The sequence below is a fragment of the Anser brachyrhynchus genome (assembly GCF_964034855.1).
Source record: "Anser brachyrhynchus genome assembly, chromosome: 20".
NCBI lineage: Eukaryota > Metazoa > Chordata > Aves > Anseriformes > Anatidae > Anser > Anser brachyrhynchus.
Window position 1 is genome coordinate 1711402 of NC_137713.1, and position 27971 is coordinate 1739372.

General features: G+C 47.6%; 1 protein-coding gene across 15 annotated transcripts in view; it reads left to right on the forward strand.

Moving 5' to 3' along the window:
- Positions 1-27971, forward strand: part of MSI2 (musashi RNA binding protein 2) — a 238688-nt gene that overhangs the window by 50271 nt on the left and 160446 nt on the right. The gene's annotated exons all lie outside the window — the stretch shown is intronic.

Below are 27971 nucleotides of genomic sequence, written 5' to 3' on the forward strand. Positions count from 1 at the left end.
CGCCTCTCGACAGGGCTGGTGCTGCGACGTCCTCCGTGGTGCTCGAGTTGTCCGTCCTCCGTGGTGCTCGGCATGTCTGCGTACCCACCTGACGCTTGCCTTACCGCGATAACTGGCTCCCTAGGTGTAGCAATACTCATCATGCCTCTGAGTTGTGCTGTTTGCAGCGGGGACGTAACAACTAAAAGCTACATGTAAACAGCTTTGTTGGCTACTTTTACTTCCCTTGCTTATATTGTACACCTTAAATGTGCTATTTCTTTTGGCATAATGGCAAAATCGCTGCTTATGGGAGCTGCCGTAGATAATACAAAAAGCTCTTTGAAAAGAGCTTTATCAGAGTACAAAGTACTTGGAATTGAAAACCCCTAGAGGGTTGCTTTATTTTCCCCCTTCATTCAAACTTGTAGTGGTGCAGGATCGAGATACATCATGCCCTATTTTCAGCTGATTTGCATGTTAGAGAGAACGGAGTAATTGGTGTTTAACCAGAACAAAAGAGGATCTGTTTGCTAAAAGAAAAAGAATTCTTGAAGTAGACCCTAATACATATACTGCCTTTGTCTCTTCTCTCATTAAGAATTGAATAGGATGGCCTAGTAATTAGAATGTGGAAGGCATTGCTTTGGTGTTGATGCTTTTTGAGCTAATTGGTTTGAAAATTATATTTGATGTAGCTCTAAGGGATGTTGGCACAACACCTTCTTGGGACATGGACATCCTGTACTTCCATTTAGCTGCAGAAACAGGCTCTCTGAGGCAGCGATTTGTCTTCTGGGTTGTTGTGGTGGTGGTGGTTGTTTTTCGCATGCGTGTGGTTTAAAAAGTGGTATTTACCTTCCCAGTTGAATACACAGGATACATCTGGCACATGTAAATCATGCGTCTTGTGTTGGTATGGAAAACTTGAAAGGACCTTGGAAAGAGATTAGCCCCTCTTTTTCCCAAATAATTGCATAATTCAGGCCTTAATAAAGCAGAGATTTAAGCTGAATGTGGGTTTGGATTTCTGCCTTTCTGCATTTTTGGGAACAGTTGGTTTTTGGTCTTTTTTGACAAAAAGACCAAAGCAAACTCAGAGGTTGAGTGGATTGGAATAAAAAATGGGTCCAGAGCCATCCAGAGGCTTGCTTTGGTTTGTGCTGGGGAAGGATTCACCTCGGCCTCGCCTCCTTCAGCCCCGTCTCCAGTGCTGAAGGTGCAGGGGAGATGCTGATTGCCAGGGAAGATCCTTCCCTTGGATTCCAGAGCAGGATTGATTTAATTTGTGAGAACTTAATCTCAGAAACTTCTTGGGGTCTCCTTTGAATTGCTGAGGTTGTCTTTGGACAAGCCCCCTCGACAGATGTCTTATTTGTGTCCTGTATGTGTACAGTGGGATGTGGGTAGGGGGAGATATGAGGAAATTCAGTGAAGATAGATGTATTTCTTACACCTAGAGTTAAAGCTAACAAAACAGTAAAGATTCAGCTGTAGAGAATTTAAGTGTGTTTTATTTGATAATGCTGCTGTTTTGTGGTAGAAATTTAAGTCTCAAACCTGTTGTTGGCTCTCTGCAGAGCCCTGTACGATCATATTAATAAAGTTTTACAGTGTGATGCAGTTATTTTATGAGGAAGAAGTGTACCTCTAAAATCTCCCTAAAGGCTTCTGTGATAAGAACAACACTTGTTTTTAATGACTTTAGGTTCTGGGGAGTATCTATTTAGCGATGTATTTGTTATTTAAATGGCTTTGGTCTTTCAATGAACAAAAATCTGCCTTGGTTTACTTTCCATGTCTGTTCCCTTCTCCTGGTGAGGGGGCACGTGCCCCTTCTCACCGTTCTGGTGAGGCTCCGGGCGCGTCAGGTCAATGTTAGCGCGGCGATCCTGCTGAAAGGTGTTTTTCTTCTACTACAGTAGCCCCTTAGTGCTTTATCTTCACATGTAGTGGGCATCTAAATGTGTCACCTATCCTACCTCTGGATATGAAGAGGTGACAGGGGCCAGACTGCGGCTCTTAACCCCGGCTCAGGACCGATCTCTGGCCTGCCTGCGTCCCAGCCAGGCCCGATGCCCGGCGCTGCCCAGTCACGTTTTCCCCTGCTGGTTCAGCACGTCGTTCCCTTCAGGCCCATCATCAGGGGCGTTTCACACTGTGCACAAAGACTGGTGGATCTGGGGAGGTCGGTAGCTGGGCAGACATAAATGACAGCCACAACGCTGACTTCTTTCTGAAAGCAAACCTCCAGGTTTTTTTCTTACGCGTCTTCCTTGTTTACAAGCGGGCCTAGCAGACGAAAGGCTAAGAAGGGGTTAAATAACCTGGAAGAAACGCAGTATTTTTCCATTTAGAGTTAAAACAAGATGATGTGGATTGACTCAAAATGAAATTCTTTCTTTAAAATTTGCCAACAAACTGAAAACATGTTTGTTTAATCATAAGCAAATTTATCCTCCTGTTTTTTTGGTTCTGTTTTGTTTTCAGTTTAGCCAGCGAAATGAAAAATGAAACTCTTCTGCCAGCGCTGCTTCCAGTTAGGGCTGCTCCGAGGAAGCTGTGTGCATCTCGCCTTCTGCGTTTTACCTAGGAACCATCAGAACTTGTTCACTGATTAATGCCTTGGAAATTATAAATTAACCATATGGAGCAGCTTCAGTTTAAGTAACTTGTATGTTCTGATGATAGCTAATCCTCTTAAAACGTGTTTTTAATGACCAGTTTGTTTTCACCTGAGGTCATTAATGCTCTAAAAATGGCTGTTAACTGCATCCACGTCTTTTTTTTTTTTCCTTTTAGCCCAAGGAGGAATGCTGCTATGCACCATATTTAATGGTCTAATACGTTTTATTTCTGACTTACCTTCTGGATGCGCTGGCTTTTTTTAATGTCTGTGTTGGATAAAAAAAAACAACTGTTTATTTTCTGTGTGCTAATGGCTGACCTTCCAGCCAGCTGGAGCGAGTGCCGTGCGGTACGCGGCGCGCTGAGGCAGCGGCGTGAGCGTGTCAGGGTCTGGGCTCCGCGCGTGTGCGAGGGACGGGGTGCGCAGCTCGGCGGTACCACGGGTCCTGAAGTCATCGGGAGTTAAAACTTCAGACCCTGGGCTGTGGTAATTCTCCAGCCTCCTTCTGCTTAATTTTTCTGCTAATTTATTGCTCCTCTACGTTCCTACTTCTGTCACCTAAATGCAAATGCACTGGCAGCCTGCTTTATGGATAACACTTAAAAAATAATGGTGCAGTAATGAATGGTGAATTGCAGTGGAGATCTTGCTGAAGTGCTTGCAATATCCGCATTAATTTCAAATGAATTAATTGCAGTTAATACTATTGTATTTAAAACCTGTCAGAAGCCGTAACGATGATTAGGGTGCAAGTGTAAAATGTTATTTCAGATCAGCATCAACATGTTCTAAAATTGTGATATATGGAGTTAAAGTGTGTCTGACCTTAATGGCCATCATCATAAGCTTTTGTGCGAAGCCCATCTAGAACAGATGAATCAAAAGTATCTGGCTGAGAAAGAGTGGCCATAAAACCATCCATTTTTTCCCCGATCAGGACCCCAGTGCAGTGGCAGGGCGAAGGAGGGGTCCTGTCGGGGGGCTTTGCATCCTGTTGGTCTTTGGCCGGCACGCGCTGCTGCTGAACCTCAGCTGCTACCGGTGGGTGGTTCGAGCACCGACACAGGGAAGGTGGGCATAGCCTGCACGTAGCTATGGAAGAAGCATTTATTTCATATTTATTTGCAGTCCTTCAGAAGCAATTGATGCCATAACAAATATATTTATTATTCAGTAGTTAATACTTGGAAGCAAAAGCGTCCCAGTGCCTTGCCATTTACTCGGGTCCTTGTTGGCCATGACTTGCGCATCTACAGCAGGTCTGTGAATTTTCTCTCGAGGAATGTGTCCTTGCTGGAGCCGAATCAGGTGGTTGGTACCTAGATAATAAGACAGGTCTTGGTGGGATGAGTGAAGTTGCAGAGCCCGCCGTGCCTCTGAGCTTCTTGGGGGAGCTGCTGAGACCTCCAAGCATACCCACTGCTCTTGTGGAGGCCGGGGTGCTCTTGGGCTCCCCGAAGTGAGGCAGAGGAGGCTCTGGGTTGGTACGGGGGGAGCAGCGTGGAGGTGTTGAGAAGCTAACAGCGTTCGGTGATGTGCCCTGCAGAGTGGGCGAGAGCAGGACATAGGCTCCAGTCTCCGCACCTCCCTTTGCCCCACCAGCAATGTGGCCTGGTTTGAGTGCCTCGGGGAGCTGCACACAAAGAAACCTGTACAAACGCTGAAGGGAGGATGTGCGTTGCAAGGGCTGGCACCACTAGGTCATCTTTCTGATTACCTTTGTAATCAGCTGTTGATGGCTGCTGCAGAAGCATGGGGCTCCTGTTCCCCCCTTCCCATCTCGGTGTCCCCCCGGCCCCTGCCAGCATCTGCTCTGCCAGGGCTGGCCCCGCTCCAGGAGAGCAGCTGCTGGTCAGGCTGCACCTTCATTCCTGCTGCCCTCGCTCCAAGTCACAGCCGAAACTCCTCCGGAGCATTTCTTGGTGGGGGATCGCGCGGTCCTTGAAGTTGGACAGTTTGGGCAGTTAAGGTCAAAAAAAAAAAAAGCAATCCTTTCCTTCTACGGGGAGACGGGTGTGAAGGGAGCTTGATTTAGCGCTGTATAAGCGCTGCCAGAGGCAAGACCCAAGGACATGGGAGCGCACAGGCAAAAGGTCTCTGCTTGCTGCAGTGCTGTGACACCTGGAAGGGCAGAGGAGCAGGGAAGCAGAGCTCCGGCTCTGATGTTTTACAGCCCTGGTCTCGTGCTGTGCTCCTGTCGTCATCCGAGGGGCTCCCAGATCTTCACACCTGGCTTAGGCAAACAGGCACGTAACTCTTTTCAGTTTAACCACTTGTATTTCTATTTTAGGTCGTAGTGTCTGGCCTTGAAGAGCACTACACCTGCAGTTTGTCTCCTGATAGTGGAAAGCAGAGAATGTTATTTAACAGACGAAGGCAGCTGCCTTTTGTTCAGATCGAGCATGAGTTCCGTTGGATGATTTGTAGATTCGGCTTCCATCCAACACAAAGGCGGGGACTAATTCTGGCATGTGTTGGACTGATGAGACTTCGGGCCAGATCTCTCTTTTAAACAAACAAACAAAAAAACCCACCCTTGATGTGTTACACGGTTCAGCCAGTTTCCAGGTTGTTTAATTAGATCTGTGCGTTAGCTGATTTAGCCTGATTGGATGTCTCAATATACAAATGATTTATAAAGGAGAGAAAAAAGTATGTGTTAATTTCCAGTGAGTGATATTGTGTGCTGAAGTCACTTTGCGCTGTTTGTATTAAATACGCTACAGTATTCAGGCTTTTCTTTAACTAGGAATTTGACTTCATTTTTTAAAAGGGATGACAGGGCTTTACAGTTAAAAGCTTTTTATTGATGTAAATGTGTATGTATGTTTACACTTATATGTAAATGTAATTATTTAGTGAAGATTAGCAGTCAGTTGAGGCCCTATCTTTCCGTTTTGTATGTTACTAGTCATTTGCAAATTCATTTCAGTGTAGGTCAGAAATGATGGTTACCATTATATTTAATGCAGGAAGTATTCCCACTTCGCCGTTTCCTTGGACAGCCTGCCTTCTGCAAACTTGATCTGATTTCTTTCAAAGGCAGCGGAGAGTTCATCGTAATCTCTCCTGTTCTTAATCCACCCCTACGCCGTAGTTTGGTAACCACTTCCTAACGAAGAAGTCTGGGCTAAGGAACCTATTGAAACCATAGATAATTCGCCGTTTAATCAATTAACTGACAGTGGAAGCATTTGGAATCACATTAGCATGTCTGAGCTCTGGGCACCCTCGTGGTGCTGGGCTGCGTTGTGTGGGCTCGCGGGGGCAGATTGCTGCTGTCTGCTGGAGTTTTTCTGTTCAAAGAGCTCGACTGAGCTGTTCCCATTGCAGCACACCTTCATCCTCCGGTGGCGTTGTGTTCCTTCCGCGCAGGATGGCTGTGCGGCTGCTGGATGTGGTCCACGCAGTGCTCCAGGAACGGTGGGAGCAGTTCTGCTGTCGCCACTCTCTCCCTTCTCTGTAGTTTCAACAGAATTCGGGGCCTTAGGGCATCCTGGCTCCTCCTTGCAATTGCATCATCCTTACTACGAACCGAATAGAACGCTGGTGGCTTTTTTTGGGGGTTGTTTTTAAATAAAGGCTTCTTCGTTTGAATTCTTGAGTTGTTTTAGTTTGCAACTACTCAAATCGGAGCGCGTCCAGACGCCGAGTCCTTATGTTTCCTTCATGTCCCTAAACTCTCTGCTGGGTAATTTGCATCTCAGCACTGCTCAGTTGCACTTTACTTAAGGGAAGGAGGGTTCTCGTGGTAGTGTACGTTCATTTACATATGTTGCTAGTACTTTACAACTCTGACATGGATGTTTTGTTTGCTTCAGGCAACCAGCCCAGGATGTTTTTGTTGTTACCCTTTTGGTTTAAGGTGAGAAGTAGCTTGGCACTTCCTTTGCTTGATTTACAACTGGAATCTTGGTTTGAGGTCTGGTGGTAAAGATCTGAGACGCTTGGAGGATTTTGATGAAAAAATGGTGAGCTGAAGGGTATTACTTTAAGAGTTGTTGCAGAAACTTAGGAAAATAAACTTTGTGGTTCGCTAAATGAAAATAATAAAACAAGGGAAGAAACACCACGGGGCACTGAGCAGCAGTGTGGTGTGTCATTTGATGTTTTAGCCTTCAGCAACCACTGCGACATCTCCAGCACTCCGCTGCATGGCAGCCAGCGCCTGCCATAGCCAGCTGTGACGGTTTGTCATCCGAACCCAGAGGTTTGCTTTGTTGAAAATACACAAGTTTCTGTGTACGGGATCATGCTGATGAGTCTTTTGTGGCTTTTTTTTTTTTTTAATAAAAGCAAAATCAAGATTTGGAGGAGGAATGTTAGTAAGAAGATGAGGAGGGGGAGGTTAGTAAGCTACTAGCTGGGAGATGGTGGAGTCCTATCTAAACTTGGAAGATTTTTTTTGGTTTTGCAGTCACTGCGTGGATGCAACCCCATCTTATTGTAGGCCAGTGTGCACAAAAAAGGAATGCATGCTGGGGAACCTGCCCAGGTTAGCGCACAGACAGTACCAGCAGAAAGCTTTTCTGCTTTGCCGTAGTTCTTCACCTTCCCAGGTGTTTGCTCTGTGCAGTCTCGCTCCTGCTGGAAGGTTTGTGGGGCTTGTGAAGCCGAGACCTGCCCAGAAGAGCCAGCTCAGGTACGGGCCCCGTGCTTGCGTTAGATGCAGATGTTTGTGAAGCCTCCTCTGAAAAAATATTCCTGGATTCATCCTGGAATTTGAGCTTTCCCTTCCAGAGCTGGCGGGATCTCCTGGTTGCTCTTCTTCATGTGCTTTGTAGCTACAGTGTGGCTTAATGACCGAGAGGGACCTCACGCTGGAACAGAGCAAGCCTCCAAACACTCCGAAAGTGGCGCTGGGTGCTGCCCACAGCATCCTTTCCAGGCGCTCTTGGTGGCTTTTACAGGGCTGTGTTCTAACTTTAGTAACAGCAAATACTCTGTTTGTGTTTTCAAACACTCTTAATTTGTGCTGTTAGGAAACAGGCATAAAAATAAACCTGGCCTGCAAAGAGTTGCTGGATTAAATTCTGACCACGTGGCGAGGGCTGCAGAGTGGCCGCGCGGAGCAGCGTGTCGGGACCTTCGAGAGCTCCCCTCCTCAGCAGCTCTGGAGCAGTTAAAAAATACCGTTGTTAACTAATATTAAAGCATTAATTTAGTAAATGAGTGCTGGCCAGGGAAGAGGCTGGTGCCGTTAACCACGCGAGGAGCAGCTTTTCCTGCTGTCCTGTGAGCAGCAGGGTCGGTGCCAGCGCCGCCGCGACGTCCCCTGCGCCCCGGTGTGGCTTGGGAGGCACCAGTGGCACGGCGAGGCTCTGCCCCATAACTGCACGGAGCTTCCCAGGGTATTTCAGGGCTTTGGTTTTGCATCTGCGTCGTGTTTGCTGTTAGTGTCTAAAGGCCTTGACCAGATCTACGCGCCTGCTTTGAGGAAGGAATGCCGGCCCCCGAGAGTGGGAGAGCGGGCACGTCTCGCAGCAGGGCGCCACGGGGCAGAGTCTGCCTGATAATTGCCATGTTAGCCTCAACAAACAAACGGGATGCAGCGCTGGCTGGAGTTAAATACAGGATCCTCGTAGCAGCAAAATGGGTCGTGTGCTCTGACTCATAAGGTTGATTTTGAAGGAAATGTGCAGTTTTTTTAATCCTATTTTCCTTCCATTTTCTCCTTACTTTGATGACAACACTTGAAACACCTTTTTAACTCTACATTTAAAATGCTTTTTTATAGCCATGAAATATACCCTTGCGTGGTTTTTAGCTCTATTTAATTTTTAAAAGCCCTTCTTATTGCTGCTGCATAAGGAGAAATTTTTAGATTACGGGGAGAAGCAAATGTGACATTCTGTTCCGTATTAAAAGTTAATTTAGGGCAGAACTGCAGGCCAAGAAAAGCGTGTCCTTTCTTTTCTTACACTTCCATGCAGTGTAATGACCCCTAATACCTCCGCAAGACCTGGTGCTGGGGCAGTGGAAGCCACCTGTCCGGGGGCACTGCGCGGACAGAACTGAGGGAAGGAATCTTCACGTTCCTCCAAAACGCCAGCCGAAGGAACTACCTGCTCGTGCTGGGGCCGTGGCTCAGCCCTGTGCTGTTTGTGTCCCTTTATCTTCCAGGGCTTTGGTCTCACGCTGACTTTCGGCACGGCACACCGTTAAAAATGACAAACGAGTTCAGGTGGTGGTTATGGAAATGAGGCTTTCCCTGGGACCCTGCTGAGATTGCTTTTAAAAACACAAAACGAAGCACCGCCTTAGATACCTGGAAGGTGGAGTAGGAGGGTTTGTGTCGTTACACACGCAGGGGAGATCCAGGGTGTTCTCGGCCTCGTGGAGAACACAGCTCTGCCCTGCTCCTGGGGGTTCGCTCCGGGGGGTTCCCTTCGTGCCCCGCAGCACCAGCGGGGACCCCTCCGCAGGGGCCGTCCTTCGTCCCTCCGAGCTCCCTGCGGCCGGAGCCGCGTGGTCTTAATCAGGGAGCGGCTGGAGGGTTGCTACTGAGGCTTAATTATGCGATTGTAATTTTCTATAAAATGCCTCATAAAACCTATTCATGGCTTGGCTTAAGAGTTATTCCAGCCTCTCTGGTTGTAGAATACATACTTTATGAAATTGCCTAAATCTGTATTTTTCTTGGAGTGTTGCTAGTCAGCCCCACAGGTTGCTAATAAATATTTCATGACCTTATATGAAAGATTATTAAAATAATTTAAATATCTAAATGACTGGCTCTCCTCAGCCTGAGCAAAGCCCAGAAACAGACTTTGGCTCATTTTTGTGACCTCTCTTGGCGTGCCTCTACGCTGCCCTAAATTACAGACCCTGCGTAAATGCTGCGTTATTCTCACCAGCTTTGAATTTCTACTGTCATTACATCTTTTTTTTTTAACGCTAGTAGGTGAAATATATCTTTGTACTTCCACAGCGTTTACAGTGAAGGATGTAAAAATGTCTAGCACGCATTAATTTAGCATGAACTCCATCTGAGTTGAGGAGATGCTTTTCCCATTTTAACAGTCAAAGGGTGGGAGGAGAACCCGAGTTCCCACCTACCTCGATTCTTGCGTTGCAGTTGATAAATAAGAAATTAGAAGGGCGAGGGGGAGACTGACGCAGCAGTCATCACAGCTTGAGAGAAGGGGCAAGTGTGCCACTCGTTTCCTACATTTTTTTTCTCCACCAGAGTGAACCCCCACCAGCTGAGTACGCTTAGACCGGGTGCTCATTGCAGTGCCCGAGCCCAGTTGAGAAACGAGCGTTGTGCGATGAGCGGAGCCCGCTGGGGGCTGCCCGGTGGGGGCACGCCGCCGCGAGCCGGGTGCTCGGTGCCGTTCGTAGGCCTGTAGGACTTTGTGGGACTCCTCCTTCTGCTAATTGGACGTTATTGAAGTTCTGTTTGCCAAACGGCGCTATGAGTTAAGGGGAGAATGACAACTTGATTTTTATTTGTGTGCACAATATTTATGTATGTAAATTACTGGTATGTTTGCCTTTATCTCTAGACACAAATATAATGAGGAGGCACAGGAAGCTCATTTTGTTTAAGCAAATCGCAGCGCATGAAGCCATCATGTCCTGACACTTGTTTCGTAGAGGAAAACAAAGAGGAAGAATCTAGCTTTTGCTGGGAGGCATACAAATCTCTGCTTCTTTACATACTGGTTATTACGGCGTTAGCATGCTGAATCATTGGTTTTTTTTATTATTTTTTCTTTTGGTGAAGACTGAGAAAAAGACAAAGACTAAAAATAAAAAACATAATTTTTGATATAACTGTGGAAACGTGGTTAGTTCTAACACAGCAGGTGGCTAAGGGACTCAATCGGCAGAAACCAGCAGTGCTTTCAGTGCAATCAAAGTTAAGTGCAGAAATTTAATTAAATGGTAGCAAGGCTGGCAGAAACTTTGTAAAGCAGCAGTGCATTGTCAAATTCAACAATTATTTCAAGGAACACAATCCACAGATGGCGTCTAATTGATAAATTAAGGTTCTGCTGCCTGATTCCGCTTACATTTAAAGGTTCTTTTTTCTTAAACAAAACCTTAAAATTTTAAGGCTGCATCACTGTTTTTGAAAATATTCGTAACAAACTGGCCTGTGTATGTTGGATGGGCCTGATTATTGAGGAATCCATGCTTTCTGTATTACATAGAGAAGGCATTTGTTTTCTGTTTCCCTGCTCAGTCTCTCATTCCAGCGGAGCTGTCGGTAGGGCACTGCAGGGGAACCCACCGTGTGCTGCGTTCAGCTCCCCGGTGTGCGGGGCAGGTAGGCGGATCACCTCCCAGCTCCTGAAGGCCTTTCAGCTTCCTGTCTGTCCCTTACGGCTTTCAGTCTGCTGCTTTCGGACATCATCAGCAAATGCAAATCCTTCAGAGCCCAACAGGCTGCTTCGCAGGTGCCTGCTGTGCCTGGGCTGCTCAGTCCCGGCACCGAGCCTGGAAGGACAGTGCGTAACGAACGTCTCCTTGCCGTGGTCACCGCATACATTGTGCATCGTCTTTAGAGGGGGTTCTGGGCTGGTTTTAGGTTTGCCCGCTTCCTTGGGTGCTGCGTTGTTGGTGCAGAGGAGCCCAGAGCGCACCCAGGACATCCTGCAGCAGCCCTGAGACGAGCTTCGTGTGGCTGTTTGGGTGCCTGTAGTGTTCAGTTAAAGAACAACCAACGCACCCACCCTGCTTTTCCCTTTTTTAAACTGAAGATGTATCAGGAATACTTTGTGGTTTTAGCTTGCATGTGTAAATATAGTTCACTTTCTAAGGTTTAGCTGAGCCCTTAAAAGGGGGGCAGAAAAGATTCTCTCCAGCTCTTCAAATACGCTTATCATACTGTCCTTTCATCCTGGAGAGGGTCTTTTCCCTCAGCTAGTGGCACTTGCATCTCTAAGAAAGTGGTTTGAACCAGGATTGGAGCTGAGAGAGAGAGAGAGGGGACATCTCACTATGTAGTAGGTATGTGATACATACACCTCCATATATAATACTTGTATATCCCCGGCTATTAAAAAAAAAAAAAAGAACTTCTGGCATTCTAATTTCACACTTCCTTCTTTATTTAGGAAATTTTAGAAGATGTATGCAGGAGGGAGATGGCCAGTTCGTTGTATATATTTTTAAGCACAGGATGCAGATTCCCTAATTGCTTTTCTGAATATGTTCTGTCTTTTTTGGCATTGCCCTTGTGGTAGTAAATTCTACATTAGCCGGATACTCGATGGAGCTGAATCCGTTCTGAGCGATGGAGCTGAATCAGTGCTTGTTATTTTTGGTTACTACTAGCAGTGTACTTGAATTCAGTAACTCGACTGCTCCCTTCCCCCTTTCTCTTCTCCTGTGCCTAAATATATCCACCCAGTCAATCAGCACTGGCAGGCATCAGTGCTATGGCTGTCAGATCGAGTTAGCTCTGGGTAGCCTAAACTACTGGCTTGTTTTTTTGGGGGCTTGAAAATGTATTCGAATAGTGGCATCATGATTTGACTTGCAAATAAGTGCAGTCTGGTAATGGGGCTCTTACATCGAAAGAATGATGCAGCACTTCAGACAAATGTATGTCTCCTTCCCATGAAGCTGATTAGAAATAATACAATACATGGTGATGTTTATGGCTACATGCTTAGTGAACAGAAACATTTCTGAATTTTCATTAATCGTGGATTTTGTAGTTTTTAATGGAACAAAGAAAAAGACGCTGGAAATTAAAGAAATGCTAATGTCTTACTGGGAAACTTAAAAAGCGTTTGTTTTAGAGGCAAATCTGCTCTGGTCTGCATATTCTCTCGCATTGTTTCCTCATATCTAGGCTTTTTGGTTGGTTGTTTGTTTAAGAGCATCACTTAAGTGAACACATTATCTTAGTTGCTGCTCGTTCCCAAACCGAAGCAACTGGCCTTTGCTTGTGACGGCATAACTATTTCCACAGCAACCAGGCAGGATGTCACAAATTCAGAAGTGTGATTTTACATGCAGAACGGCAGCAGGAGCAGATGGATATGGGAAACAAAATCCCCACCCCCTCCCTTTGCCTTCTTACACTTCTTCAGAGAGAAATAAAAGCACTTCTGACAGCATCTCTCTCTGCAAATCTTCCAGAATACTGCCTAACTTGCGTGAATCGTTGCTATTTGCAGGAGGGGTGCAGCTAATGCCGGGTGCAGCGTGGTTACCGTGCGTGTAGCAGCACTGCGGTGGCAGGGGCAGGGTGCTCTCACCAAGAGCAATGCCCTATCCTTCTGTAAGTTCAGGAGTGATGTAGGGAAAATGAGCCTGCTTGGGAATTTGGGCTCATATTTAGCCTGCAAGTTGTTTCATTAAGTTTCATTAAGTTTCGTTAACTTTGGTAGTGACCCAATTCTATTAATCCTGAACGTAACAAAACGAAAAAGAAAAAGCAACCAGAACCTCACCGCCTTCTCATATTTAGACACATTTGGTACCCATCTTGCATAGATGTTTGTCGTAACACCCGCCCACTGTGTGGGCAGAAGCCTCAAGAACATATGCTCAGTCTGTTTTCTCAAAAAAGATAATATTGGAAACAGGCACAGGAGGGGGTTTTGCACTTAATAACGTTTGAGGACAGGGCCCCTGGTTTGAAAAAGACAGAATTGGTGCAGAGTCCCAGGTGAGGATGCTCTGGGTGGCTTGTGGAAGCGTGCCAGCCCCTCGCAGTGTCAGAGGCGTGCGTTGCTGCGGGCCAGCCACCGGGGAGGAGAAGACAGGTAAACCTCGGGGGTCCCCTGCCAGAGCTCACTGGTTCCACAAAGCCTTGAGCAGGCTCTTGTCTGGCTTTTGCTTAGTGGGAAATGATTTGTTCCACTGCGTACGAGCACCAGTTAGGCGACGGTACTGGAAAGAAAGGAGCGCAGCGTCCTGGAGCCGTGGTTGCTGGCCCGAGCCTGGCGCTGGGTCCTCAGAGGCTCTTGGTGGCGGAGGGAACCGTGGGCTCTGCTCTGGCGGGGGCAGGACCCCCGCAACAATGCTCAAGTTTAAGGTTTCAGGGGAGGTAGGTGTCAAACTTGCACTGACTGGAATTTCAAGAGCTGGGTGTCTATTTCTGTCTTGTAGCAGTAGAGTTGCAGACCAAGATCCCCTTGTATTTTTATGTTGTTACTTGACTTTGAAAACACCAGCTGTGATCCTCCATACTATTACTGGTATGGATTACATGAAATTTTAATTAGCTTGGGTTGAAGGCAAGGGAAGTTCTGATAATTGATTTAATATACAAATGCCCCTCTGCCTTCTTTGGTTTATGTGCTGGAAAGATTATATTAGAAATTTTCTATTATAAGGGAGATGAAAATGTGTTTTTAGGCTTTTCTTGAAATAAAAAAATTAAGTGCCTCTAAACTCTTCAAATGAAAAGCACTATTGATATTTCACTAATTCAGATAAAAGTAGAAATTACTGTTATTATTGTTGTTATTAGCCTAATGGAACCAGTCGGTGATGGTGGAACTTAGGCAATCTGAGGCGACTCAACAAACCCAAGTGCTTCGGCTCAGCCGGTGGCAAAGCGCAGTGCCCTTGCCGTGAAGGCACAGCACAACGTTGATAAAATGGGTGTGAAGCGTTTCCCTGTCCTGCGTGCGGTGCTCTAGGAGCCCCAGAAATCGTGGAGCTAGCACCCCGCTAGTGAAACGGAGCCTGGTGTTAGCATCGCCACGGCACGGCTCTCCCGGCAGCGTCTGGAATGACTGCGGAAAAGCAAAGCAGTCGGCACTGGTGCTGTCAGGGATGATACATCGTCCGAGGCATACCCAGAACGATGGGAGCGTGCTGGTGTCACTGGGGCCGTGCGGTGCTGGCAGGCGATGGTTCACCGGGCTTGCTCTGGGTGCCCCCAGAAGGAGCAGTGTGCGGGGCACTGGTTGGTCTTTGTGGTCTCTGATAAAGTGCTTCCACCAGGAAACGTGGAAGCTTTTAAGGATCAGACTATTTTCAGCACAACCAAACTGCTCCAGAAACGGCCGTTTTATAGCCGATAATAAAACATAATAATAATAGTAAAGACTGATATATCTTTAAACCTGGAACTATTTTGTGTGTGTTGTGAAGGGCTACTGTAACTAACGTCCTTTGCTTTTGAAGAGGAGCTGGCTTTACCTGCCTCCTTTCATCGTGCCTGGTGACCTGTCCTCCCTCAGAGGGTGCTGGGCGAGGTGCTGGTCAGCTCGCAGCCGCAAGGGAGTCCCAAGGCCGAGGAGGAGGCTGCGGTGCGTTTAAGCTGCAGCTGCTTGCAGAATTTGATCATCCTGTTCCCTTTTTTCCCCTTCACAACATAGAGATTTTTCGTACTTTCCCTGAAAATTTCTCATAAGGAATGGCATTTTTTCTTGGAAAAAAGATGACGCCAAAACCCCCAAAACTCACCAACCCCAGGGGCTTTGCCAGCAAGAAATTTAACCTGCTGTAGCCCATATTTGTCTATAAAGGGCCATTTTTAAGCTTCTTGTATTCCAGAGCACCCAGAAATCCCCATTTGGGATTTGAGTGCTTTGAGGCACAGCCCTTGTCCTGGAGAGCTTTGTGGCTCGGATACCCCCGGCAGATAACGTCAGAGGGATTTTGTTGGGCTGGGGTGGCAGCGGGGGGCTGCATGCTTCCATCAGGACCTGTCAGACACAAGGGGCTCTCGGGAAATGGCCCCTTGCTTCCCGCTCCCCTTTCCTGGCCCACCTCGCGTTCATCTGCAGCCATGTCACTGTCATTTCCCTGTCGTTTCAGCTTCCCTTCTAGTTAATTGACTTGGGAGGTCATGCCCATTTTTCTTGACTGGGGCTGCCACCTTTGCTTTCTCCTGATCTAGCGTGCACATATTCGCTGGTCACCTGTCTTTTTAGCTCCTAAAATGTCTGGAGGCAGGTTCCTGGTGCTTCCAGAGAGAAAACCTCGGGCATGGCGTTGCGTTCGGCAGCAGGTGGTTGTGCCTTTTGGGCTTGGTGCGTGCTAGAGGCCAGGCTTGGTTCCTCGGGGCAGACGTAGCTGTCCGACGTAGCTGTCCTCTGTTTGCCTATCCAAGTTTTGGGTCTTTCCTTCTACTCCTGTCCCACGTGCACTTAATTCCTGTTTTTCTTCACTACCTTCTTTTATGCTTTTTGAAAAAAAACCCACCAAACCACCAACAATAGAAGATTAAGAAGCCTCCAAACTATTCAGGTAGCTGCATAAGAAAAACGGCAACGCTGATATTAATACCTGTTCTGTCTGGGGTGCGCCGTTGGTGCTGGAAATGATCTCTATTCTCCCCCAGTATTTTACAGATGAGCACTGAAAAGCGTCTTTATTCAGTTTGACTGTTGCTATTATGTGGCGAGGCATTCAATAAAAGTTGTGATTTATGAGATGTGTGTGGCCGTTGTTGTTTTTTGCTCTGTCATCTATCAGGGAGAGAAAAGCCAGGCCTGATAATTCCTGGCACATAGCTTTTTCAGTTAAGAATGTCAGCTGTCAGGCTGTCAAGAGAAGTTATTTCTCTGTGTGTTTTTTTTTTTTTTTTTAAATAGGCAGAGATCCTGCTCCTTACTGTGGTACGTTGATAAGGGAGTGCTTTCTGTATTGCTGAAAAAGTGTGTCCCAGGGTAAGGCCCGTAGTGTATGCCCACTTAAACTTACAATGCTTTGTGTTTTCAGTGTGTGACAGCACTTGATTACTTAATATAAAAATACATTCAGTTTCTTTTTTGCTGCTTTTATGTGTTTTTTTTCCTTTCTCACTTAGTGAATGCTTTTTTTCTTCTCTGTGACTAGGTATTTTAAAAGCGCTCTTTTGCAAAATATGTGCACATTAGATAATCTGGTGTTGCATAAAAGCTCTTTCATATTTTGGGGGCTTCATGCATACATCAAGTAGACCTAATTGAAGACAGGAGCTGTTTGTCACAAATGTGAATATAAGGATGGGGGACGGAGGGGAAGAATTATGTTAAATGCCAGGGCAATGTTTTTTTTCCTTATTAGTTATTTGCAGAAACGTATCAAAAAGTCATTTTGATGCAGAGTACAATAGTATCGCGAACTTGTGCTTTGCATCCTAAGTGCCTGGTTAGAGCACAGTTAGAAGCTGAAATCATTCCTCGATTAGTCCCTGGAGTCCTATATAAGTCTTTAACTCCCAGTATGTGGTCTGCGATTTAACAATGGATGAAGGATGGCTGAACTTGAACTGAATGTATAACCTGGAATTTTCAGACCTTCAGCCCCTTCCCCGTCTCCTCTCCCCTTCTTCCCAGAGAATATCCGGCAGAACTTGCCGCAGCCGGCAGCGTGTTTGCCTTCAGGGCAGAACTTTGGAGCTAGGAAGACTGGCACGCTGCAGTTTGTAAAAACCGGGTAGCAAAAAAACTGGATAGCAAATCGTCGTGGAAAAGAGGCAGGGAACGCGTCTGGATGCCGCACGGTTCTGGGGTGGTGGTAGGGCTGCAAGCCCTCGTGGGGGCTGGCAGGGAGCTGGTCCCGGCTTACCGCAAGCTTCACGCGGCTGTCGCTGAAGCTTGTGATGACCCTCTCATTATTTTAACGTTGTTAACCTTCATTTAAAAGGAAAACATCTTTATGCTTTAATTCAGTCTGGACATTTATGTATTTTATATCACTTCTAAGAAATGAGACTGGAGCAGTGGGATGTAAACCTACAGAAGAGGTGGTTGTTAGCCGGTGAGGACTGTTCTGTTGTACAGCGCCGTGTGTGTGTCTTCAAGGTGTTCGCGTGGTTCAGAGTTTTTCTTACTAATACCAGAGTGGTCTTCAGCCCCGGGTCTGGCTGTGCAAGTCGTGGCACAGAGCTTCCAGCCTTCAGTTGAAGTTTCCAATGTGGTTACAGACCTTAAGATTCCCCAGGAGGAGGGAAACCTCCCGGCGCCCTGCAGGTACCCAGACAGCGGCGTGAGGCTTGGGACTTCATCCTGAGGAACAGCTGTACCATGGCTGGAAGCGGGTTAGCAGCAGGAGCGGGGCAGCGTGCCCGTCAGCTGTCTGAGCGCGCCTTGCCGGCTCGGAGCCGGGCGCCCAGGTCCCTCCGTGGAGTGAGGCAGGTACAAGAAAAAGTACGGATCAGCCCTCACTTCCCTGGGTGCCATCCTGGGATGGCAACAGGCACCCCCTGGGGGTGCATCACGGCCTTTCCAGATGTCTCTTGGGAGAGGAGCGTTGGAGGAGAGCGGGCTGCAAACCGCGGCCCTGGGGTGTCCCCGTGCAAGGGCTGGCCTGTTCCCATGGGCAGGGTCCCGAGCCCACCGGGGTCCTGCTTAGAGCTGGTCTCACTGAAGCCCGGGTGCTGAGTCACGCCGAGTGTTCTGCCATCCAAATGCCAGCGTATAAACACATCCTTCTTTGCAGAGTCTCTTGCCAAGTACTTGGATTTACAATGTTAACAACTTTAAATAAATTCTTCCTGGAGATAACTGATTTATTAGGCTCCCACCCTTCTGAAGGCAAAGCTCGTCGCAATTAACAAACAAAGCAGCGTGAGGCAGTTATCAGTCTGGGTAATAAATCTTCCAGTGCTGGGTACCACTTGCTAATGGGTTCGGAAAGTAAAACCGCACGTCAGTCATCTGCGCCGTCAGCCCGGGCAGGCAGCATGTGCGCAGACGGCGTGTGTGCGTGCGGTGCAGTAGCTGTTAACGTGGCACTGACGGTCTCCGCTTGTGTACCCGGGTGTGTGTGTCGGAGGTAGGTGGGGGGCTTGTGTTGGGCAAGAGGGTTGTGCTGTGCACCTCTCTCTGGCAGGGCTGGCAAGCGTAGAAGCCGCGGATCTGTTTCTTCTGGTGGCGATGGCAGTGGAAGGGCAGTGGTCGTCGGTTTCCTCGCCGTAACGAGCGGAGGAGGTGCGTTAGCTCCTGGGTTCGACGTGCTGCGTGCACACGAGCCGCTTTGGTTCTGCTGCTGTTTGGGTTCTCCTCGGCAGCAGCTGGATCTCCTTACCCTTGGAAAAGGGCTGCTTTCTGCATCCAGCTCTTTGTGGGGCTGGGGCGTGCTGGCTGCAGGACCCACCTGCGCGGAGGAGGCCGGGTGGTGCGGCAGGGGGCAGGAGGAGCCGCGGAGCCGATGGCAGCGAAGGTCCTGCGCCGGGCTGCTGCCAGGCGAGGCAGGCTGAGCACACTGGTGACCGCTGGCCACCAGCTGAGGTGTGGTGGCACCTGGGAGCTGGCCTTAGGCGTGTAGCAGCTGCCCATAGTCCCTACTGCTGGTAACCCACCCCTGCTCCTTGGCCTCTCTGTCTCATGCTCACCCCCTTCCCTGCCCCTGTGCCTTAAGGCTGGCTCCTCGTCCTGGCTCCGGCTTGTTGATGCAGGGCCGGGGAACAAACCCGCCAAGTTCTGGGCAGTGGTTACTGCTGTTCCCTGACTGCATCTTTGGATAAACAACTGGTCCAAGACCCGTTAGCGTAGTTTCCAGCGTTGGGGAGATATTTCTTGCTGGGTTTGTAAAAATGATCTAAATGGATCCGACATCCTGGCTATAAAACATCTGTAACGTTACACATTTAGTTATGTTAGTAGAGACTTGAGTTCATTTTGATGGGTAGTATTTTATCTGCTACTTTTCCCCTTCTTGAAAGCAAGGCTTGCTATAGAGGAGGATTTATGGAAATATCTTTCCAGCACACAAAAAAAATCATGCACATTAAGATGTTGGAGTAAAAGAGAAATAATGTCTTTTTTTGGAGACCTTGGCTGATTTATCTCCTGCTTGGTAGTTTGGTATGACCTTCCTGGCTAGGAATAATATTTTTTATTCTTCCTTTAATAACAATAATGTCAGTAACAATGTCTTGCACTTTTCCAGCATCTTCAAATCAGACTTTCAGCGGGTTAGACGTTTAATGAGTGAAGCCTCGCAGGCTCCAGTGAGCTGTGGGGATATTTTCTTGTTCTTCTTTTTGTGGAAATCAAGGCACATAGCACTCGATTGTGCAACGTACTCAACCTAATGAGGCTTCCACAAACGCTGCAAGTTAAAATGTATGCTTAAATGCTGAGCCCTGCAGACTCCAGCTAAGTTTCTCCCAAGACTCTTTGATATATCAGCCCTATGGAGACTAAAATGACTTGCCCTGTGGTCAGTAAGTGAGTAAACATCACACAAGGGAGACAAGCTCTTGTAGCTGCGAGGTGCTGCCTTCCCTCGAAAAAAGTATGAATGTTTTCTCTTGTCTTGCTTCTACTCTTCATTCTCGATGCCGCTCCTTGGGGCCCTTTTATTCCTAGTCAAGGGTTATTTGATCTGCTTTAGAGCGACAACTCTGTTGCTTTTATAATGGCTGGTGGGTTCCCTCCCTGGCAAGGGAAACATCTTTCTTTTGTGAGAAGAAGGTGGGAGCGGAGTAATTCTTGCAATTCGCCAACCCATTTGTGTGGGGGGGGAAAGAGGATAAAAGAAAATGTGGCATTTCATAGAATTGTGAAAGTATTTCAACAGCAGTAATAAGCAAATCTGGACGTTTTGCAAGATTTCAGTGGTCTCACATCAGAGGAAAAGATCTCTCTAGTGAGAAAGCCAAGCAGTGTGTTGCACAGACATTAGCTTGACTCAGCAGATGAAGAAAAACTTGCTCATCAGTAACTGATTGCCATGTGCATCTATATTATGTAGATGAAATTAATCAAGGCTAAGGGTTAAAGTTTTCCATTTGTTCTTTACAGAGAAATCATCTGGAGTATGTTGGGAGGGAGGTAAATTGCTTTACACATTTCTTTTTGCTTCATGTGATTTTTTTCTTGTTTTAGCAGAACATTATCTAGAATCTTAACAGAGCTCTTATCGCTGATTTGTCAGGGTTATCGTGAAAAATTAGTTGGTACTAACTTAGAAGTATTTAAATTATGTCTGCTTTCTGCGCTGTAGAGGCAGTAAGTTTTTTTTTGAGTGACCTCACTGTTTGGAGCTGGAAGAATTTCAAAACTTACAGAATGTGCACTTTTCATGGTCTGCAAATTGGGCTGTGCTATTGGCTTTTGTTGAACACTGTGTTAAGCCTCCAAATACATTTCTTCCTTCTCCTTTTTGCAAGTGCATGCTTAAAGAAAGGTTCATTGACAGCACCGTAAAAGCCATTCTAGCTGCTGAGCCATGCGCTCTTGAGCGTATTGACAGCGCGAGCTGCTCGGCGTGCTGAAAGGTACGGCTGGCTGAGGAGCGTAACTGCCTGTGCACGCTCTCGACTTGAGAGAGGTGAGTGTGGAGCAGTGAAAGGTGGGTGCCGTAGGACGAGAGCACGTCCCCACAGATCAGCTGGCTCTTTGCCCCGTGCCGGTCTGTCCAGCAGGAGCACCTTCTGATGGACGAGTCCCGTGCAGGATCCATGTCCCGGCTCCTAGCTGAGAGCCGCGGTGCTCGGGCAGCCCACCTGCGAGCTGGCAGCGGCTTCGCCTGGACGTGGCTCCGCTAGCCGGCTGCCCGTGCCCCAGGGAGGGGCTCTGGGTCGGCACTGGGAACGTCCCCCGGTGCTGGCGGCGCTCCAGGCAGCCCTGGCAGCTGTATGCAAATACGGCAGCAATCGAAGGCACTTAACTGGGTTTTGCCTACTGCTTTTGCTCCAACGCAGCTATAGATTTTCATGGGGTTGATATGACTCAAATCAGAAAAATACTGGGAAGACTGTTGACTGAGGGTTTTGAGTCAATGGGAGCTGCAGGCCCTGGAAAAATGAGGCCACTTAAGTGCCCCGGTATGGATTTTGGCATCCAGCTGCAGGCAGACAGCTTTGAAGCAGTTGGCCTGTGTGGCCAGCTGCCCTCTGCGGCTGGCCTCCAGCCACTGGTGGTGGTGGAAGCTGCCCTTTGAAGGCCCGCTGCAGGCCCACAACTGTGCAGCCGGTGGTGGGAAGGCGGAACAAAGTGCCCTTCACCGCCATATCCAGCTTCCCTGCCCTGTCTGGCTCTCTGCAGTCCCCTCTCTGGCCTGGGAAAGCAGGGATGCTGCTTAACTTTGTTACCTCCTACTTGCTTTGATCCGGATTACAAATGAGGACCTGGGCATGTCTGGGGAAGCTGCTCGGCTTGGCTTCCCACTTTGGCCTACTTCAGCGCAGCCCAGCTGAAAGGCTGCCTCGCTGTAGAAACTTAGGCCAAATGGACTGTGAATATGCCCTTGTAAAGACGTTCTTTTACAGTCCTGGGTCCTGTTGGAGGGCACAAAGCTTTCCGGTTGTTTTCTGGATATGGCACATAATGTTTCCTTCCAGAAGACGGTAAAATATAAACAGTGGAACTGATGAACCTTGTAATGGTCAGTTAGGCTGTTCCCATCAAATACTGCTGCCATGTCTTGGAGCGTGAGGTCCCTGGGCAGAACGCCGTCTCGCTCTCTTTTTGCCTGTGCAAAGTGATGTTGTGCACATAGGTTTAGGAGCTGAGTCTTACTTGGTTGGGACCTTTGTCCCTGTGTTACATGGGCACTGCAAAAATCTTGCCCCTAGTCCGTTGTCATATCGAACAGTGATCTGCACTTGTGGCCGTGAGATGTATTCCTTCAAAATTAATTATCTTTGTTCAATGTATTAATGCAGTTTTTAAGCACTGCTGAACACTAATCAGGCTGTCGCGTTAGGTGAGCTGTCCACACCGAGTGAATATTTAGTTACCTTCCTTCCCACACTGTGCGTGAGGGGCTAAAGCAGCCGAGGGGATTTAAATAGATTTTCTCTCTGTTCCCCTCTTCCTGCCTCTAGACCTTGCTTCCCTAATGCATAAAGGAGTTAACTAGAGCAGAGTGGAAGGGAGCAGCCCTAAGGGATACGATACGATACAACTGGTTGTAACAAGGCTGTGAGGCTGTGATCTATTCCTGTTCTCTGGAGGGTGTGAAGTCTGGCTCTGGTGAATTTTACTGTATCTTTTGATTTGAAGCTTGAAGCCAGATTTTGCTCAAAGAAACGCTGAGCTCTCACAGCTGGGGCTAATTTCCAGGAGATGGGAGCTCCCATGCCGGGAGCTTGCCGTGGTCGTGCACGTTGGGGCAGTGCCGTGGCCGTGTCCGCGCTGCGCTTGGTGAGGGATGCTCCCGAGGGCACGGTGGCAGCCACGCGGACTGCAGTGCTGCGGCTGAACCTGCCGGCCTTCCCGGGGCACACCGGAGCGTTAAGTTCGGCCGGAGGCAGGAAAGCGACCAGCAAAGGCACTGCCAGCATTGAGGCCGGATTTGCTTGTGAAACTGGCTCCGGCTGTCGATTCAGCCTGTCACAGAGAAATCACTTTGCTTGTTCTGCCTCCTGCTGATAGCAGAGACTTCGGGGGGAGGGAGCAACAAACCGCCAGCCAAAAAACAACCCTCAAAGTTAACAGCAAAACCAGAGACAGCCAAAAACTAGGAATACAGCAGGGACTCGGCTGAGTTTCATTTCTGGATGGTTTGGGAGAACACAACCCATCTGTATTTTCCACGGAAATCAAGGGAACTGATTTACCCCGCCGGGGATCTGTGCTGCTTGTTGGAATTAAAGAGCTCTTTCATTCCTGCCTACCTTGCTGTAGCTGGAGTCGGTTCTCACAGGATGACATTAGCTTACGCAGGGGTCAGGCACAAGGTATTTGCACTCGTTAAGTCTTGCTGAAATCCTATTTTGAATACTTAAGCATGTTGTACGTGGCACGTAAAGCCGTGCTGCCTTTGGACAGGATTGAGTTTCTCTTCCTCTTGGTGAGCTTGAGAGCCTAATATTTGCTAGCTTATGGTGCCACAGTACTGTAGACAAAATCTGTCCATTGTTTCTGAACCGTATAGTGGTTGATATACTGTGGAAGGGGATGGTTACTGGGGGTGTTCTCTTACTTCGTGAATGGAGAAAAGTTGACAGCTTTCAGTAAATGTTGCCTTTTTCATGATGGGCTTTGTGTTATGTTTCAGTTTGTTTTTAATAGCTTTTTGGAAGGTGCTGTGAGGATCCTGGAGAGGAAAAAAAAAAAAGAGAGAAAAGAAAAAGAAAACCTGGAGAACTCTTGCTTATGGTTTGTGTTCTGCCAAAGAAGCCTAGCACTTCAGTTAACAAGATCACTTCCCCATTACATGAGTTACTGTTGTTGTTAACTAGAGTTAATGCTGTAGTTTGGATGTACAACACAATGGGGTATAAAATGCAGTTTAATCTATATACGAAAGATGAGGTTTCCAATTACAAACCTATTTAGAAGGCAGATACATTAGAAATGATGAAAAGTCAAACTGCAGATGCGGTGAGCAAGCTGGAATACGCATGTAGCCACGCACACACTGTAGCACAAGGAGAGGAAAGTGTTCTGAAAAACAGTTATATATGCATAATTAGTTTAATCTGAAATGAATGCTAATTTCAGCAATTCATGGTGCAGATTCACTATTAGTACTTTAGTCCAATTCCACCATGCTGAGATGTTTAGGAGGTAAAGAATGGTGGGGAAATGATACTTAAAACCATTATATTTGACCTAAAGCCAAATAAGTAAGTCCTGTGTTAAAAACAAAGAGTGCTTTTGCTCATCTGAAAATAGTGGTGGGTACTTGTTGCCTGAGATTTTGAAATTCCTTGAATTCAGCAAAATATTTCATCAGCTTAAAATCCCCTTTATTCATTTAAATATTCACGATAATAAGACAGTTACAGTGGGGGGAGAAAAAACCACAAAACCAAGAAACTTAAAAATGGAGTTGGTATGTGAGGATATTAATGGACGCTGAACTGGAGGCTCTAACTGCAAAACTGTGTGTTCCTTCATTTGTCCTTTATTGCTTGGTTTTATTTCGTAAGGTGTATTGACATGCTAGAATGGGACAGGATTTTTGCTTCCAGAGACTGTGCCATCAGCCTGTTGTTTAGAGATTTTCCTTGTATGCCCCAAACTGATCTAATTGTAACCTTAACCTTGCAAAAAAATGGCATTAAACCAGAAGAGCTGTCTTGATGGAGCACCGTGGCTTTTCCTGCTTCCGCACCAGCTGAAGTGTTTGCTCAGTTGCAGAACACAAAGGCGAATGTATTTCTCAAAAGCCAAGCCAATAAAGGGATTGTAACCTTGAGTGACTCTTTGCAGTTGTAGTCACATGTGTTTTGATTAACTGCAACACCAACACAGTATACAAACAAAGCAATTCTGCAGGTACTTGCAATTAACAGACTTTATAACCAACGTTAGATCTAACTCTCCCCTGTTGATTCCTGCTACAGCGAGAGAGACACCTTCGGTGTGCAGAGGCTCCAAAAACATTTATTATCTACATTTTGCACAGTCCTGCAACAGCAAATGATAGATATATTATACTGCAAATTAAAAACAAAGACGGGAAGCTGGCAGTATGGTGGTTTCTGACGGACCTAGACCTCTTAGTGTCGTTCATAAAACGCAGGTTTGTGATTGACTCTCACAAATCACTTCCTGCTATCCCCACGCCGCATCGCCACCGCGGGCAGCGAGCAGCCGGAGCTGCCGAGTGCCCTGCTTGCGGGAGCGCCCCGCCGCCAGCAGCCTCCGGGCACTGGTGCTGAGTGTGCTCCAGGAAGTGGTGCAGGGCCGCAGGCACTTGCCTTGGAGGGCCTTGAGGGTGGGCTCTCTTTCAGATTTTTTTTTTCTGCTATAATTAAAAAAAAATACTGGTAATGGTTGCAAACTGATGGCAAGGCGTGTTTTTCTTAGATATAGGCATAAATGTTTTTGTAAAATAGTAGGGGATTTGGGGATGTGCTAATTTATTCTCACAAATTTCACAAAAATTCACAAATGAGAAATTTTGATTTAAAAAAAAACACTAATTTTGAAAAGAAAAGCTCTTCAGTTAGCTCAGTTCTCTGTGCTCTGGTCATTTGTCATCATTAATGTTTACTAAGCAATGTTAAGTGTACTTCAGTAAATACTTCTTAACCCTTTGTTCTTCCTCCCTGCAACAAGCACAGGTCTGGGGAGGTGACAGCGGAGGGAACCCCGCGAGGCACGGGAGCACCCCTGACGGGACGCAGCAGGAGGCCGTTGGCCTCGGTGCCGTGTCTCTGACTGTAGTCAGCAGCGGTACTGAGTGGGGGGATTAATGTGCTCTCCTTGTGTGCCCTTGCAGCTGGTAGCAGTGAAGGTTTCTGAGCTTCCTAGTCAATGATTTCGCCTGTAGCTCCCTCAGAACTCTTGGGTGAACAGGTCCTGACGGCTGGATCAGCTTTAAGATCTCTTTCGCTGGTGGTTCAGTGGCTGATGTCCAGAGCGGGTGTCCCTGGTGCAGTAAAACGCCTGAGTTAGTGAACACCTTTATTTTTTTTCCAATAATCTTATGTTTTTTGAATGCTCCATGGTGTTTGGCTGGCGTTGAAGGGCCGTTGCCATTAGCTGTTAGGCCAGCAGCGTGCGCGGCTCCTGGCTGCGCGGTGCCAAGCCCGGGAAGCCCTCAGGCTCGGGGCCTGCCCTCGCCTCACGGCTCCCCTGTGTGGCTGTGGGGGCGGATTTGCAGGTTAGAGCAGGACTTGGAAGCTTCGTTTCCAGTTGGCCCGAGTCCCGCTGCGCTCATCTAGCAATCGCAGATCGGTGGGGCCGTACCGGCACAGACAAGCCAGCCGCGCGGCAGCTTTCTGGCCGTGTTCCCCCACCGCGGGTGCCCCGAGTCGCGGCTCCGGGCCGAGCACGCGGCCTCCGTGCCGGGGCGAGAGGGCGGCACCGGCGCGTCCTGTCGGAGCGCGTCAGGGCAGGAGGAATCGCTAAAGCTACAAATTACTTGTATTCTTTTGCTGAGGGGAACGTGTGTAACAAAGCAATTGAACTGTCTCTTCAGGAAAACGTAGATTGTAAAAGCAGACTTAATTTTGTCCTTCACTTTTGTACCAAGGAGCTGATTTCTGAAACCATTTCCCAGCTCGCAACACATCTCTAGGCATTAAAATGTTGTGAATTTGCTTGTCATTACCAATATTTTCCTGGACTGAAGCGATTGAAACAAAGTAGTCTGTCTTTCTTTCTTTTTTTAACCTTCAATCCTGCTTCTAACAGAAGTACCTCTCTCTTTCTTGGTCAAATATAAAAATGATGATAATTTCAAATATTGCTTTAGAATAATTGCTTTCCTCTCTCTTTTGTATGACAACAGAAGCTCAGCCTGATCTTAAATCAGATGCTGGCAGGCAGAGGGCTCTTGACAGCCCTGCAAAATCCTTTAGTTACAAGTCGGCTTTAGCCAATTCTTTATTTGTAAATGACAATTTTCTACAGAAAAATATATGCTTGGACTTCAATTTCGAGTCCTAGATTGCAGCCAGGAAAAAATAATTGAATTTTTACACCTTTTTTTTCTTTTCTTCCTAACTTAAAAAAAATAAAGTGAAGCTCTGTAAAGCATGGTTAGGGGGCTGATTGAGGGAAGTATCTACCCTGGTTAATTTGAATGGCGGCGGAGACGGGAGTGATGTTTAATTTGTTCTGCACTGAGAGAATTTGGGGCAACTCCAAGCTTTTTGTTCAGTGCCTCAGCTCCGTGAAGGCTTCGCCGGTAGCCGTGTACCCCAGCTTGTCACTATGGCTCCGGTCACATCACAAAGCCCGGCTGGGCCAGCGCCAGTTCGGGCAGCAGCGCTGCTCCTGGCAGCCCGGGCTGATGGGGCTGCAGAGCCCGGCGGTGACCTGCAGGCAGCCCCATGCGCCTCCGTCGCTGTCATAAAGTGCATCTCATCTGTACTAAAAATAAAAAGGGAAGAGAGGGAAGCAGGCCTAACCTCTGCATTGAGCAGCTGCAGCAGTGGCGTCCCCGGCCGGCTGCCCGGTGTCCTTCCCTTTTCACGGGGAATTTGGCTGTTGTTCAGCCAAAGCTGGTCCTGCTTCTGGTGTTACGGGGTGTTTTTTCCCTTCAGTCTCTGCAAGTTGGCTCCTTCAGCCAGTTTCTGTCACACAGGAAAGAAAATCAAGCATTTTAATATATGAATTTCTTACTGACGTGTTTGTTGGTTTCTTCAGTTAACATGCGATATTAACTTCAAAACATCTGTACAAGGTGAGTAGTCTGCTAGGTGGCTGTTGCCTCCAGCTGGAAGGGCATTGCCTGCTGTGAGCTAGAGGCTTTCCCCTGGGTCCAGGCCTACGGGGATGGTGCCTGGCCCTTTGGAGTGTGTTGACAGCATTGTCCTGGATCTGCATTCGGCGTAAGGTGGCCCACAGGGCACGCAGGCTCTTTGGGATTGGCCCACCAGTGGCACCAGCTTCCCTGCCGCTGGTCTGTAGGTTCGGGTCCCTGGGCTGGGTCCTGTCTGTCCTAAAGGGTTACGGATAATGAGCCGCCTGAAAGGACGTGCTCTGTAGGGAGTCCAGCATAATCCCTTCACGTTGTGTTTGAGTGGGAAGGGTCAGCAAGAAGAGCTGGGTGCTCAGCTGGGGTCTTGGGTAACACTCGGGGCAGGGCGATGTGGGGCCTGATC